We start from the raw sequence: 14,831 nt of genomic DNA, 5'->3' as shown, positions 1-14,831 counted from the left end.
GTTTTTTGGATTAACGCCAGCCTTGGTGGAATGAGATGAAATCTCATTGTAGTTTTGATCTGCATTTCTTTAATGGCTAATAATCGTGAACATTTCTTCATGTATCTGTTAGCTACCTGAATGTCTTCTTTAGTGAAGTGTCTATTCATATCTTTTGCCCATTTTTTAATTGGGTTATTTGTCTTTTTGCAGTTGAGTTTTTGCAGTATCATGTAGACTTTAGAGATCAGGCGCTGATCGGAAATGTCATAGTTGAAAACTTTTTCCCAGTCTGTAAGCCTTTTTACTCTTTTGGTGAAGTCTTTGGATGAGCATAGGTTTTTGATTTTTAGGAGCTCCCAGTTATCTAGTTTTTGTTTTGTATTTTTAATAATGTTTTCTATACTATTTATGCCATGTATTAGGGCTCCGAACAGTGTCCCTATTTTTTCTTCCATGATCGTTACCTTTTTAGATTTTATATTTAGGTGTTTGATACATTTTGAGCTCACTTTTTTTGCATGGAGTGAGGTATGGGTCTTGTTTCATTTTTTGCAGATGGATATCCAGTTATGCCAGCACCATTTGTTAAAAAGACTGTCTTCTCCCCCATTTAACTGTTTTGGGGCCTTTGTCAAAAATCAACTGCTCATATGTGGATGGATTTATATCTGGATTCTCAATTCTGTTCCATTGGTCCATGTATCTGTTGTTGTACCAGTGCCAGGCTGTTTTGACTACCGTGGTGGTATAATAGGTTGTAAAATCAGGGAAAGTAAGGCCTCCCACTTTGTTCTTCTTTTTCAGTAATACCTTATTTATCCGGGGCTTCTTTCCCTTCCATATGAAGTTGGTCATTTGTTTTTCCATCTCATCAAAGAATGCCGTTAGGATTTGGATTGGAATTGCATTAAATGTATAGATCCCTTTTGGCAGAATAGACATTTTTATAATGTTAAGTCTTCCTATCGATGAGCAAGGTATGTTTTTCCACTTATGTAAGTCTCTTTTGGTTTCTTGCAGAAGTGTTTTGCAGTTTTCTTTGTATAAGTCTTTTACATCTCTGGTAAGATTTATTCCTAATTATTTTATCTTCTTGGGGGCTACGGTAAATGGCATTGATTTGGTGAGTTCCTCTTCAATGTTCTTTTTGTTGGTGTAGAGGAATCCAACTGATTTTTGTATGCTTATCTCGTATCCTGATACTCTGCTGAACTCTTCTATTAGTTTCAGTAGTTTTCTGAAGGATTCCTTAGGGTTTTCTGTGTATAAGATCATGTCACCTGCAAATGGAGATACTTTTACTTCTTCCTTGACCATCTGGATGCCCTTTATTTCCTTATCTAGCCTAATTTTTCTGGCTAGGACCTCCAACACAATGTTGAGTAAGAGCGGTGATAAAGGGCATCCTTGTCTGGTTCCCAGTCTCAGTGGGAATGCTTTCAGGCTCTCTCCATTTAGGGTGAGGTTTGCTGTTGGCTTTATATAAATGCCCTTTATTATGTTGAGAAATTTTCCTTCTATTCCTGTTTTGCTCAAGTTTTTATCATGAATAGGTGTTGGACGTTGTCAAATGCCTTTTCTGCATCAATTGATAAAATCATTGGATTCTTGTCTTTTGTTTTATTTATATCATGGATTACATTAATTGTTTTTCTAATGTTGAACTATCCCTGCATACCTGGTATGAATCCCATTTGGTCATGGTGAATTATTTTTTGATATGTTGTTGAATTCTGTTGGTGAGAATTTTGTTGAGGATTTTTGCATCTAAGTTCATGAGGGATATAGGTCTGTAATTTTCTTTTCTTGTGGTGTCTTTACGTGGTTTTGGTATGAGGGATATGGTGGCTTCATAGAATGAGTTTGGTAGTATTCTGTCCTTTTCTGTGCTCTAAAATACCTTTAGTAGTAGTGGTGTTAACTCTTCTCTGAATGTTTGGTAGAACTCTGCAGTGAAGCTGTCCGGACCAGGGCTTTTTTGGGGTGGGGGGGTTGATTGCCTTTTCCATCTCTTCTTTTGTTATGGGTCTATTTAGCTGTTCTACCTCTTTTTGTGTTAGTTTAGGTAGGCAGTGTGTTTCTAGGAATTCACCCATTTCTTCTAGGTTTTCAAATTTGTCAGAGTACAATTTTTCCCAGAAATCTGATATGATTCTTTTAATTTCTGTTGGGTCTGTTGTAATATTGCCCATCTCATTTCTTATTCAGGTTATTTGGTTTCTCTCCTGTTTTTCTTTTGTCAGTTTGGCTAGTGGTTTATCAATTTTGTTAATTTTTTCAAAAAAACCAGCTTTTGGTCTTGTTAATTCTTTTCATTTTTTTTTCTATTTCTTTTAGTTCAGCTCTAATTTTTAGTATTTGTTCTTTTTTCTGGCGCCTGTGAGTTTCTTTTGTTGCTCTCTTTCTATTTGTTCAAGTTGTGGGGATAATTCTTTGATTTTGGCCCTTTCTTCTTTTTGTATGTGTGCATTTATTGATATAAATTGACCTCTGGGCATTGCTTTCACTGTATCCCAGCGTTTTTACAGGAAGTGTTTTCATTCTTATTGGAATTTCTTTATTCCATCCTTAATGCCTTCTAGAATCCAGTCTTTTGTTTTGTTCAGTTTCCAAGTGTCTGATTTCTTTTCCCTGCTTTTCCTGTTATTGATTTCCACCTTTATGGCCCTATGGGCAGAGAAGATGCTTTGTAATATTTGAATGTTTTGGATTCTGCTAAGGCTTGCTTTATGCCCTAATATGTAGTCTTCTAGAGAATGTTCCACGTGCACTAGAAAAGAAAGTATACTTGGCTGCTGTCGGGCGGAGTGTTCTGTATATGTCTATGAGGTCAAGTTGGTTGATTGTGGCATTTAGGTCTTCCGTGTCTTTATTGAGCTTCTTTCTGGATGTCCTGTCCTTCACCAAAAGTGGTGTGTTGAAGTCTCCTACTATTATTGTTTTGTCAGAAATTAATAACTCAATAAATATTAACTGTTCTGATTTTTGTTATTGATTTTAATATTATTATTTTCTCTTTTAATTAATTTATTCAGGGTTACCAGAATTTGACTTATATTTCTACTTCCGTTTTCTTTTTTCTCATATTATTGACTATATCCATAGGTATATGCCTGTTTGAAAATAAAATTCAAATATCCCTTCATAGATTGGTTTGACAATCCTAGTATAATTACATAATATAATTGTGTGGTTTGTCTATCTAACCACATTGCACATGCAAACAGGATGTGCCTCAAACTAGCAGACAACTAGGAATGAGGCATGTACAACCACTGGCATCAACCATTCCATGAGTGCTACGGCCATCTGTGATCAAGACATTTACACAATATTGGCAAAGTGAAAGCCACTATTATTATTTCTAGAAAGCAAACAGTAAACAGTAAAACAAATTCTCAAAGCAGATCTGCTTATTCTTTTCCAAACTACTCATATTCTTTCTAATATCACTGTACTGACACATTGTGTTTCTGGTCAAATGTTGTCTTCATGTCACCACTGCCTCTGGCTACCACCATGCTACCTGGGACACCTGCATGGCTTCCAAGGCTTCTGTTCTACCCCTGGGCCTCACTGGGCCTTGCTTCACTAATAGAAAGACCCCTGCACAGGATCTCGTGAGCCTCTGCCACTGGGCCCTTCTTGACCTATGCTGCTGCCTCCTACCATGCTACCCAGGCCAGAGTGGTTCTCTGTCTTGCTGCCATGATACCAAGGCCTACCCTGCATGAGGGAATGTATTGTTCCCACCACGATGCCCGAAGGGGGAAGGAAGCAAATTACACCAGCCACACTCAGGTCTCTGTCCCGCAGGTACAAGTGTTGCAGTACTTTAGTAGGAGGCACACCCCTGCACAAACACACTCAGTTCTCTCTCTATGGACCAGCAAGGCCACCATCCCTGTCTTCACTATTACAACTCTCTCTTCTTGATATAGGGAGTTCTAAGTGCAGGGACCCTGGGTCCAAAGGATGCACTCCACTCTACACTCTTTTTGATGGTAGTGAGGGGCCCCAGAACCTCTGTGGATTTGGCCCTTATATAAGCCTAACAGAATAGAAACAGCGACCAATCTCCTTGTTGGACCACAAAGGGCACAATCCCATTAAGTGAATTTTCAATCCACTAGTTTTGTAGTAAATCTACTAATACCTTGCAAAATTTTGGCCCAGACAATCATTTTGTGAAGTTACAAGACCAGGGCAAGAAAGCCGTATAAAAGTGATTCATTGCACTGCAATAATTCAGCCCATTTTCTTAACCCTTAACCAGTTCATAAGCAGAGCTGTAACAAATCAATCAGTTAATGCTTATTATATTTTGATTATGTAGCACAGCATCGTATAACCTCCCATATTGGAGCTCCTGAGTGGTGCAAACACTTATACTGTATAATCTCCTGGAGCAGAGCCCCTGGGTGGTACAGTTAACATGTTCAGATGCTAACTGAGAAGATGGAGGTTCAAGTCCACCCAAAGGCACCTTGGAAGAAAGACCTGGTGATCTACTTCTGAAAAATCACCCATTAAAAACTCTACAGAGCACAGCTCCACTCTGACACACACAGGGTTGCCATGAGTCAGAGGTAACTCAATGGTAACTGATTTTTACTGTTTTCTGTTGCAAGATAAAGACATTAAAAAAAAAAACTCTCATTACTGTACGTCAGTTCATAAGTCAACATATCCTGCTAAAGCAGAGAAGAAAGGAGATACTGAAATTATACTTGTTTGATAGATCTGGTGCTTTATATTTATTCTATACCCGAAACCAAAACTAAACCCATTGTCATCAAGTCTATTCCAACTCATAGCGACCCAATAGGACAGAGTAGAACTGCCCCATGGAGTTTTCAAGGAGCTTCTGGTGAATTTGAGCTGTTGGCGTTTTGGTCAGCAGCTGAGCTCTTAACGACTGCACTACCAGGGCTCCTTATTCTATACAGTAGCCCCTAAAAATAATCCTATGGAAGAGGCATTATGATGCCCCTTTTACAGATGATTAAACTCAGGCTCAGAGAGGTTATATAACAGGCCCAAAATATATAGCTAGAAAGTTTCAAGACTGGAAAAGTTCAATTTGCTCACGGCCTTTTGTTGGGTAAGACGTGTCTAAAAGTCCACTCTATTCCCACATCATTACCAGCTCTTTCTTGACACATTAGTTATTGTGAAAGTTTAGGTTAACAGGATTATGGACTAAGTGTATTTTCCAGGCATGAGTTAAGTGCTTTATGCATCGTAACTCATTTAATACTAATAATATTATAAGGCAAGCATCAAATTCAAAATAATCCCATCCTGACTTTAGCAGGTTGATAAAACAGGCCATTTTCTTCAGAGATCAAATATCCTGAGATTTTAAAATAATCCTGTATGGAGGTGATAAATGAGGAGAGCATGTGGTCATCTGTATTCTTCCGAATGCTTTCCTAAGAGCATATCTGCAGCCTGAAGCTCAGGAATCCCTAAGGCTTTAGCCAGGTGCCTTGTATTTTATACTGGCAACAGAGGCAGTGGTGGGGATCCGAACGGTGATCTGGGAACCAGAGGCTTAGAGTATTCCACACCTCCTGCACGGTGGCTCCTCTGATGCAGGTTAGTGCTACGACTCCTAGACTGAGTGCTTACAACCGGGGATGGTGTGTGCTAATGCTTTCATTGTGGCCCACTTAATTTCTGTAATTTAAAAAACTATATCACAATCATACTATTTGGAAAGCACAGAAATTAAAGCACCTGCATTGCACTTGATAACATCATAACTATTCCTTTTATATTCTTCCATAGACATTTTTTATAATTTGTTTATACAATTAGCATGATATCTAAGAGTGTTCCAGCTGTTATATTGTGCTCCATGGGAAATTTATTAGTTCTGTAATAGTTCAGGATGCACGTTGTGGAAAACCTTGCAAAACAAGCCCTTTGTGTTTACAGGGTCTCCTCCCATCCCTTCTTTTTTAGTCATATTTTAGAATGATATCCACAACATATGGCAATGCTTCAAGGGACAAGACTAGCTCTCTGGCTCTCACTCCGAATTGCCAAATTGACTAATAAAGGATTTTTCACTTTTACCGTGAGATTAATTTTCATTGCATTCCTACCAGTAATGCATATCATAAAGAAACATTGAGTGTATAATGTTTGAATGCATAAAAATTATAAAAATTTAGTTTAAACTATGTATTAATTTCCAGTGAGAAAGAACATCCTTTCATACTTATATTGCACTAACGTATCTTTATCAAATTATAATTATGAAAATAATATTACAGGTATTTCCCAGTGTAAGACAGGGTTCCATTCTGAAGACTCTGTCATGTCAGTTCTGATATAAGTAGAATATCTATTTTTAAAAAAATATTCATTATTTTTGCCTCCTATTATCAATATCTTTATAAATCCAATCTTTATTTATCTTTGGGATCGGCATGAGAATGATAACATCAACAAATTACGTGCTACAACGTTATATGTAGTACATATTACTAACAATAAGATGTACAAAGATAAAAAAGGACAGTCATAGGGCAGTTCGTTGTAACTCAAATATGTCTTAAGTCGGGGACGATCTGTACTAAGCTTCTCAGGAAAGTTGAGTCTTAGTTAACACTCTGACTCTAAGGTAAATGGATGCATATATCTGATTCTATTAAATTCTCTATTCATGAATTTCTCTTTGGGGAAAAGTTTGTGTAGAGATAAAATGTATGTTGGCTATCTTTTATTGATAACATACTAAATATAAATAATTTAATTAAACATTCTACATGCACTATCTTTTTTCATTTTTACAAAGTAAGACAGTTACCCATTTTAAATACACTAACCTGAGACGCACAGTTTATAAGAGAGCTGCCTAACTTCACAGAACTCACAGTTGCTCCAGTGAGCTCCAGCAGATTTCCCAGACTGAGATGCACTAGGAAGAAAAGGCGAGCGATCTACTTCTGAAAAGTCAGCCAAAGTGAACCCAATGGATGGCAATAGTCCAATCAACAACCGATTATGGGAATGGCGCAGGACTGGGCAGCATTTTGCCCGGTGTAGCCGTGTGTTAGGTGACTTAATGGCATCTAACAACAACGATGTGTTTGAGAGCCCATTCTTTATGTTGTTTGCTTTATTCAAAAAGTTTTGTCACTATTTTTAAGATAATAATTGGAACAAAAAACTGGCTGGCAAGCCCAAAATAACTGTGGGGAGTTTACTTTCATGACTAGGATTTTGGACCCATGCTTCCTACTTCTGAGACCAGGGAAAAATAAATTAATCTAACCCTCCATTCCTTCATCTGCAAATCTGAAACAGTGACAGTTTACCTCATTTAATTGTTGTGACATTCCATGAGGCAATGCACATCCAAGGTTAACATAGTACTTAGGACATTGTTTGCTACAGTTGTAAAAATCCTTGTTATGTCTGAGTTACTCCATCCATATCATGCAGATGTGAAGTAAGAGTCATTTTGGCTTGGAATTGTTTTGGATTGAATTGAAGAAATGAACATACTAGTGCCAGGCCAGAATATTGGACAGATGGGTATGTAACACAGAGTGTACCTTTGAGAAAGGGGAAGCTTTGCTAATTCTGGGAACACCACATTGAGGTAGACAGAAAAATGTGACAATGGATCTAAAAGTACTCTGAGCTCTCTGCAATTACCCACTTTATACAACTAGAAAATAAATGGGAACAATTTTTTATCCTATTTTAAATTGTACAGAGATATTATAGACAACTAGAAGTTTATCTGACCTGCATATCCCTCTTCTACTTTGGTAGTGTGGAATTACAAAGAATTGAATTCACTTGGGAACAACTGCCTTTTTGATGTGAAATACAGATAATATTTTCTCTTTTTACCTGCTATTTTAAAATTTTTTGATTGAATTTTGAGACATTATTGAATTTGTGACAAGTTTCATGATATCTGTTACAATTCTTATAACACATTGAATATTAAAGGCATGAGAACACATTGCAAAATTAATAATCAAATAACCTAATAGCCTTGGAATAATTAAATTTACCATGGTCATGAGTGTTTCCTCTATGTTCAAAATAAATTCATAGACGGTAGACAGGACAGACAGAAAAATCTAAAGGAACAGAGAAAACATGTCACTTATGCTGAAAAATGAAGACTGATACGTAATGATATTTTTGTTCTTTGATATGAAATAAGTAACATTACGTTACATGTGAGTTATGGGAAAATACTAATTTTACTTTCAAAATATTTTGGTAGGAAACATCTATAGATGACCAATAATAATATAATAATGATAATAATCAATAACTTTATAGAGCTACCTTCTTGTGCATGCATTCTCCAGTGTACTTATATGCATTTTATTTTGTAGTTATCAAATAATCCCATAGTAGATACTATTATGTCACCTCATTTTGTACATAATGAAACTGAGGTTTAAGCATATTGCTCAAATTTATCCAACTACTAAACAGTGGCATAGGCATTCAAACTCAAGAAACCTGGCCATTAAATATGTACTTTTATATTCAGACAATCTTCAGATGAATGCAGCTACCAGTTTAAATGTTTACTATTAGATCAGTCATGTAACTTTTCTGAACTTCGTAATTCATGCCGACTAAATGTGAAATATACATTTATTTCACATTATATGAACTGTCCAGCAAATAAAATGCCTGATATGATAATATTTCAAATACTCTTAGTTTAAAATAATTTCATCTTAAATTTAAATCTACAGAAGACGTTCAAAATCATATTCATTGAATCTTGGCATCTGAGAAACATTGGAAAGCTGCCCTTAAGCTCAGGGCCTTAGCAGGTGGTTATCAAATCGCCGAAGCAGAGAATGAGCCCCGCTGGAAACAAATGAAACCAGTGCTCCAGTACAGCTGTCTACCACAGTCTGCGAATTTTCCAGTCTAGAAACAAGGAGAGTGGCTCCTAGCAAAGTAAGTGACCTTCCCCAAATCTCACACGTATTTGTGAACAAAATATGGACAGGTCTTTAGAGTTCTGACTCCTAGTCTTCGTGTTATTTAAGCCACTCGTAACTCGTATGTCTATACCCAGTGTGCCCTGACCCAGGGCCGGCTTAAGTGAATGAACTTTGCATGTCATGACCTCCAGTTCAGCAGCAGCCAGAGACACAGACCTGTCCATCCACCCAATGCAGTAAGAAACGCTAACAAAGAAAATAGATTAGGAAAGGAAAATGTTTCCTTAAAAATAGAAAGTCATATGAATTTAAAAAGTAATAGGAAAACACAGCTTACCTGAAACTAATAGGAAAGTGAATACATTATTTAAAAAAAAAAAAATCTACAGACACAGACTACTTTACACCTATGTTTTAGTGGCCTTTAAGGCCTTTATTTTGTTTTAAAAAAAAATCAGAGACTACACATTAAAAGATGAACTATACCAATACATTTTGTGAGTTTAATATGTTTAATATTCATGCATGCAAAGACAGTACAATGTAATATTAAATAACAATGAACATAGATTCAAACAACTTATATACCAATAACAAGTTGATCCAAATAACATTGAAAGTGTTTAAAATGGTAGCCTATTAATGAAACGCAGAACATTAATATTAAATTATTAATATCATATAAGTATCCCAAATATATGTAATGTAAAATACAAAACTACAGTCCAAAATAACAAAAATGTCAAATATATAAAATCAACTGGAGAAGATATTCACAATGCATATAAATAACAAGTTATAAAGATATATAAATTATATATATAATTAAATACATAAATTACAAAATACATGGGAAATTCTTTAAATTATTAAGAAAAAGCCAAACAATCTAGAAACCATGAATAAGAGATATTCACAGAGAATTTGCAGAAGAAATCCAAGAGGTCGATGAATAGATTAAAAGAGTTTCTGCCATGTAACTTAAATGACATGCAATTTAAATTTATTTTCACATTTATTTGATTGCTGTTAATTATCGCATCTAACAGTAAAATATGTGGAGGAATTATCACACAAATTGACAGTTGACTGGAGTGTAAAAGGTGGAGATGCAATTATCTTAAACCCAAAATATTCTAGTAAAATATTTACTTGAGAAAATATTGCCACATGCACAAGGATATGGGTTATACCAACAAAAGACTGGAAAGAAGCTAAGTATTCTTAAATAAACATTGCATATATATACACGTATATTTATATATATAAATTGCATATATATGATGTAATAAAATTTGGCAGTAGTTAACAATATATTAAACTGAATATATATATGTTTCACTCAAAATATATATATTTGAGGGAACAAAGCATAAAAGAATATGTTCACTATTATAGCATATTTATATCAATTTTGAAAAATGGAACGTCTACATATTTTAATGATATGAAAGTCATTGTTGGTATATACTAAGAGTCAAAAAATTTTAATATGTATTAAAGGTCTGAAGATCATAGACCATTCACAAAATTTGCAAAGTTTTCCAAATAAGTTACAGAAAAACTAAAAAAGGATTTACACCACAGATTATGAATGAAGTCCAAACATAATACTGTTGGTAATCCTGAATTCACAGCTCTCTTTGACAATTTGAATTTGTGAGCAAAAGACACCACTTACCTAAGTATAATAGGTGAATCCATTTACATGTGCATCCATTCCTACCACCAAAAATACTTAGACGTAAAAGAAATGGAAGTTATAGATTCTAGTGAAAAGAGAAGCTATTCTGAAAGTGAATGAGTACCTGTGTATTTTACCTGTGGGAGATGTTGGACCTCAGGTTCATTATATGAGAATATCATTTGGATAAGTCATAATTAATGGATTAGTTTTTGTCTTCTACTTTTAAAAGCATAAGATTATTGATGTCCAAATTTACATGAAAATTGCATGCAATATGAATTATGTTCATTTATGAAATTATTAACTTTTTTTGAATGGATAAAACCAAAACACCTGTGCTGTCAAGTCAATTCTGACCCTATAGGACAGAGTAGACCTGCCCCATTGAGTTTCCAAGGAGTGGGTGGTGAGTTTGAACTGCCAACCTTTTGGTTAGCTGCGGAAAGCTTAACCACTGTGCCACCAGGGCTCCCTTAGAATGGATATATAAATTAAAACCAGCAGCATTGTTTAAGAACATAATACATAAAAGTTTAAATGTTGAGGGGGTTCTAAACTTAACGAGATGTAGGCACCATGATCCGGAATGCAAGTCATGATAATATAAATGATGTGGTGATGGCTACAGTAGTATCTGTGGTGGCTGAAAGCCTAGTGTGTTTAGAGCACAGGCTGCATGTAAGTGTGGAATAGAGAATTTTTGCTTTTGTTTTTTCCCCATCAAACTTAGTTTTATTGGTTGTAATTTTTTTGAAACTTTTGAAATTTTAATTTGTCTTGATATTGAAGAAAATCATGTGAGAATACATTAAGCAAATATCTAAAACACATGCAAAAGTAATAACTATAGGCATATCTCCTCAATACCTACTAAAGTGCATAAACCTGAATTTCCTTCAATATAGAAATACCAAAAGTGTAAAGAACTCGGATTGCATAAGTAACATTTCGTAACGCCATGAGTAAATTATGTGTGGCATACTGACAAATTATTAAAAAACAATAGAGGTATAATTTGTACCACTGTATATGTATGTTATCTAATTTTGTGTGAATAAAAAATAATGTATAGTAACAGCAGAGATGGATAGTAGTATGCTATGGCAAAAATCTTGTTTGTAAGTGGAAGATTAAAGTAGTAATTAGTCCTCCAAGTCTGAGATTTCCCAAGTCATTTGATCAAGTTTTCATAAAGATATGTACAAGCTTCCTTTTAAACAAATCTCATTTCTGCATCATTCTTACATCTTTCAGGCACCAGTAGAGCCATGGTCAATGCAAACGGCACCACAGGAATCAACTTCATTCTTCTAGGGCTCTTTAACCACACACAGATCCACCTATTCCTGTTTGCCATGGTGCTTATGATCTTCATCACCTCACTGATGGGCAACACCCTTATGATCATTCTCATTCATGTGGACCCTCAACTCCATATGCCCATGTACTTCCTGCTTAGCCAGCTTTCTTTCATGGACATGCTGCTGGTCTCCACCATCGTTCCCAAAATGGCAGCCAACTACCTGATAGACACTAGGTCTATCTCTCCCACTGGCTATGGAGTCCAGATCTTCCTTCTTCTCACTCTGGGAGGGAGTGAATTCTTCCTCTTAATGGCCATGTCCTATGACCACTATGTGGCCATATGTCACCCACTGCGCTACCCCATTCTCATGAGTCAGAAGCTCTGTTTACTCATGACATCAGGTTCCTGGCTCCTGGGAGGGATCGATGGGCTGATGCAGGCTGGTGCCACCTTGAGCTTCCCTTACTGTCACTCACGGGAAATCAATCACTTTTTTTGTGAAGCACCATCACTGGTAGCCTTGCCTGTGCTGACACCACAATTTTTGAGTTTTTCATGTATGTCTGCTGCATTCTGATGCTCTTGATCTCTTTGTCTCTCATTTTGGCCTCATACAGCCTTATCTGGCTGCAGTGCTCCGCATGCAGTCAGCTGGAGCGCAGAAAAAAGCCTTTAAGACCTGCTCCTCTCACCTGGTGGTTGTGGGACTCTTCTACGGCACCATCATGTTTATCTACATGAGGCCCAAATCTAACGGTTCAGAGGACCATGATAAGGTGGTCTCAGCTTTTTATACCATCTTCACACCTGTCTTGAACCCCCTTATATACAGTGTGAGAAACAAAGAAGTCAAGGGGGCCTTGAGGAGGTGGCTGGAAAAACATTTTATGTGATATCAATGCTGAGCATAATTTGCCAAAATGGCAGCAACCAAACTGGTTACAGGTTACGTTTCTAAAATACTGTTTTGTTATTTTGTTCATCCCATTTAAATTCTTCTTTTGTGTTGTATCAAGTTATTTTGCTCTTACTTTGCCAATCTGGCTGCATTGTTCCTATATGATTATTTTTATATATGGTAAATTAATTAAAAATTATATTTGTCATCCTGTCATAACTTGCAGTGGTGTTTTTACTCTGAAATTAGGGCTCTGACAATAAGTATGATTGATTGAGTTTATAAATAGCATATGATACGTGTATAATTTGTATTTTTGATAAATAATGGAAATCATTAATTTTGACGGGGATAATACCTTTTGAAAACAAAACGTAGATCCTAAATCACATAATAAAGATAAAATAAATTCACATGAAATAAGGACCCAATGTGACCATCAAACATAAAATACGTAAGAAGATATCAAGAAATATTTGCAAAATGTTGCTGTGGGAAGATTTGTTAAAGAAACTTCCAGACAGAATATAAAAATGCTAATGGGCTTTTCATGACCTATGTTAAAACGTAAGAGCAGAGAGATGAGCTGAAGAAAAAAATATATTGTGTACAAAGGAGTCAGTACACAGTGGATTCAAAAATAAAACTTTCAGTGAAGAAGTCTCAAATTAAGAAAGGGCCTCAGGCCAAAGATCCAACACAAGTTGTGACTCTAAAATCATTTATTAAGGCTTCAGGACGAGTTAAGACACAGTGCCTTAAGTAAACATCCAAAGAGACAAAAGACCTTCTATAAATCTTGAGAGTCTTGTAGATTCTCTTTAGTTAAAAATAAATAGGACTACTAAAATGTTTTAGGGCACTGTAGTGCAGCAGAGTCGTAGGAAGCCCAAGGTTGGTAGTTGTGGGTTTTGTCTAATGGGGTAAATTCCAGTAAGATTCATGGAAAACTCACAATGTTTGTAATCATGTTTTTCTGACAGAAATATCACTAGTTTGATCTAAGGAGTAAGCTGATTGAGGTGACTACTCAGTTTTCTCATGGTAGAGCAAGGGTGACTCAGAAAGCAGAGGCAAAAATCATGTAGAATAATTCCCAGAGAATCACACTGAATCTTAATTAAGGAGCTGGCAACAATTTCTACCAGAATTTCAGAATTGCAAGTGACTGTATGCTGCCCCATTTCCTATTTTAAGAAGTGTCTGAAGAGTAATTGTGTTAGTGCAATTATAGAATCCCCATGCTGTGACAAAGAGAGAAACCAAGACTTCTAGTGCACATCCCCAGCTGAGAGCCCAGCCAAATTCAAAGCCATTTTTTTCAGTCCTTGGTGGCACATCATGCAAGTGTATCTTTCAGCTCCCAGTTGAGCCACTTCCACTGATGTTGCATGGAGTAGAGATGAGCTGTCCCTGATGAAACCTGCTGAAATTGCAAATTCATATGCAAAATAAATAATTGTTATTTTAAACTGCTGTGCTTTGTGGATACACACACACACACATATACACACACTGGAATAGTGCTTAGGTGAATATATGTGTTACCTAAAACCCATAATAAAGATATCAACTACATTTGAATAAAAGGGGTTATAATTCTCTTTCCCTACTTCATATAATCTGGAACCATTGTTCTGAATATAATATTATTATCTGTTTAGAATTATTTTATATTACAGAGAAGTCTTACCACTTTGGCTTTGATTAAAGTTTTAAGATGTTCTAGAAGTGAAAAATCAAAAACAATGTGGTTGAGGAAAAACCACTTAGATTTTTCTGTGAGAAGGCCAGGCATTGCCGTCTGGGATCAGTCAACTAAGAACAGGTACCTTGGGTGAGTTAGCTTCTCTGATATACAGCTATTCTGTCTGTAAAAACAGCATTCCTAAAATTAAAAATATATATATAATCAAGATTAAATTTAAGTTAGTAATGTGAAAATAACATGACAGAGACTTCACTGCCTGGAAACATGGCAGATGAGGTATCATAACCAACACACAGAGCTAG

At 35.9% G+C, this 14,831-nt stretch overlaps 1 pseudogene; it reads left to right on the top strand.

Annotated features, from left to right (window-relative positions):
• Window positions 1-11,882: 11,882 nt before the first annotated feature.
• On the top strand, window positions 11,883-12,857 carry LOC126059458 (olfactory receptor 2T33-like; annotated as a pseudogene).
• The last annotated feature ends 1,974 nt before the right edge of the window (window positions 12,858-14,831 follow it).

Source organism: Elephas maximus, chromosome 16 (genome assembly GCF_024166365.1).
Source record: "Elephas maximus indicus isolate mEleMax1 chromosome 16, mEleMax1 primary haplotype, whole genome shotgun sequence".
NCBI classification, from domain to species: domain Eukaryota; kingdom Metazoa; phylum Chordata; class Mammalia; order Proboscidea; family Elephantidae; genus Elephas; species Elephas maximus.
This window is presented reverse-complemented; position numbering and strand designations above follow the sequence as displayed.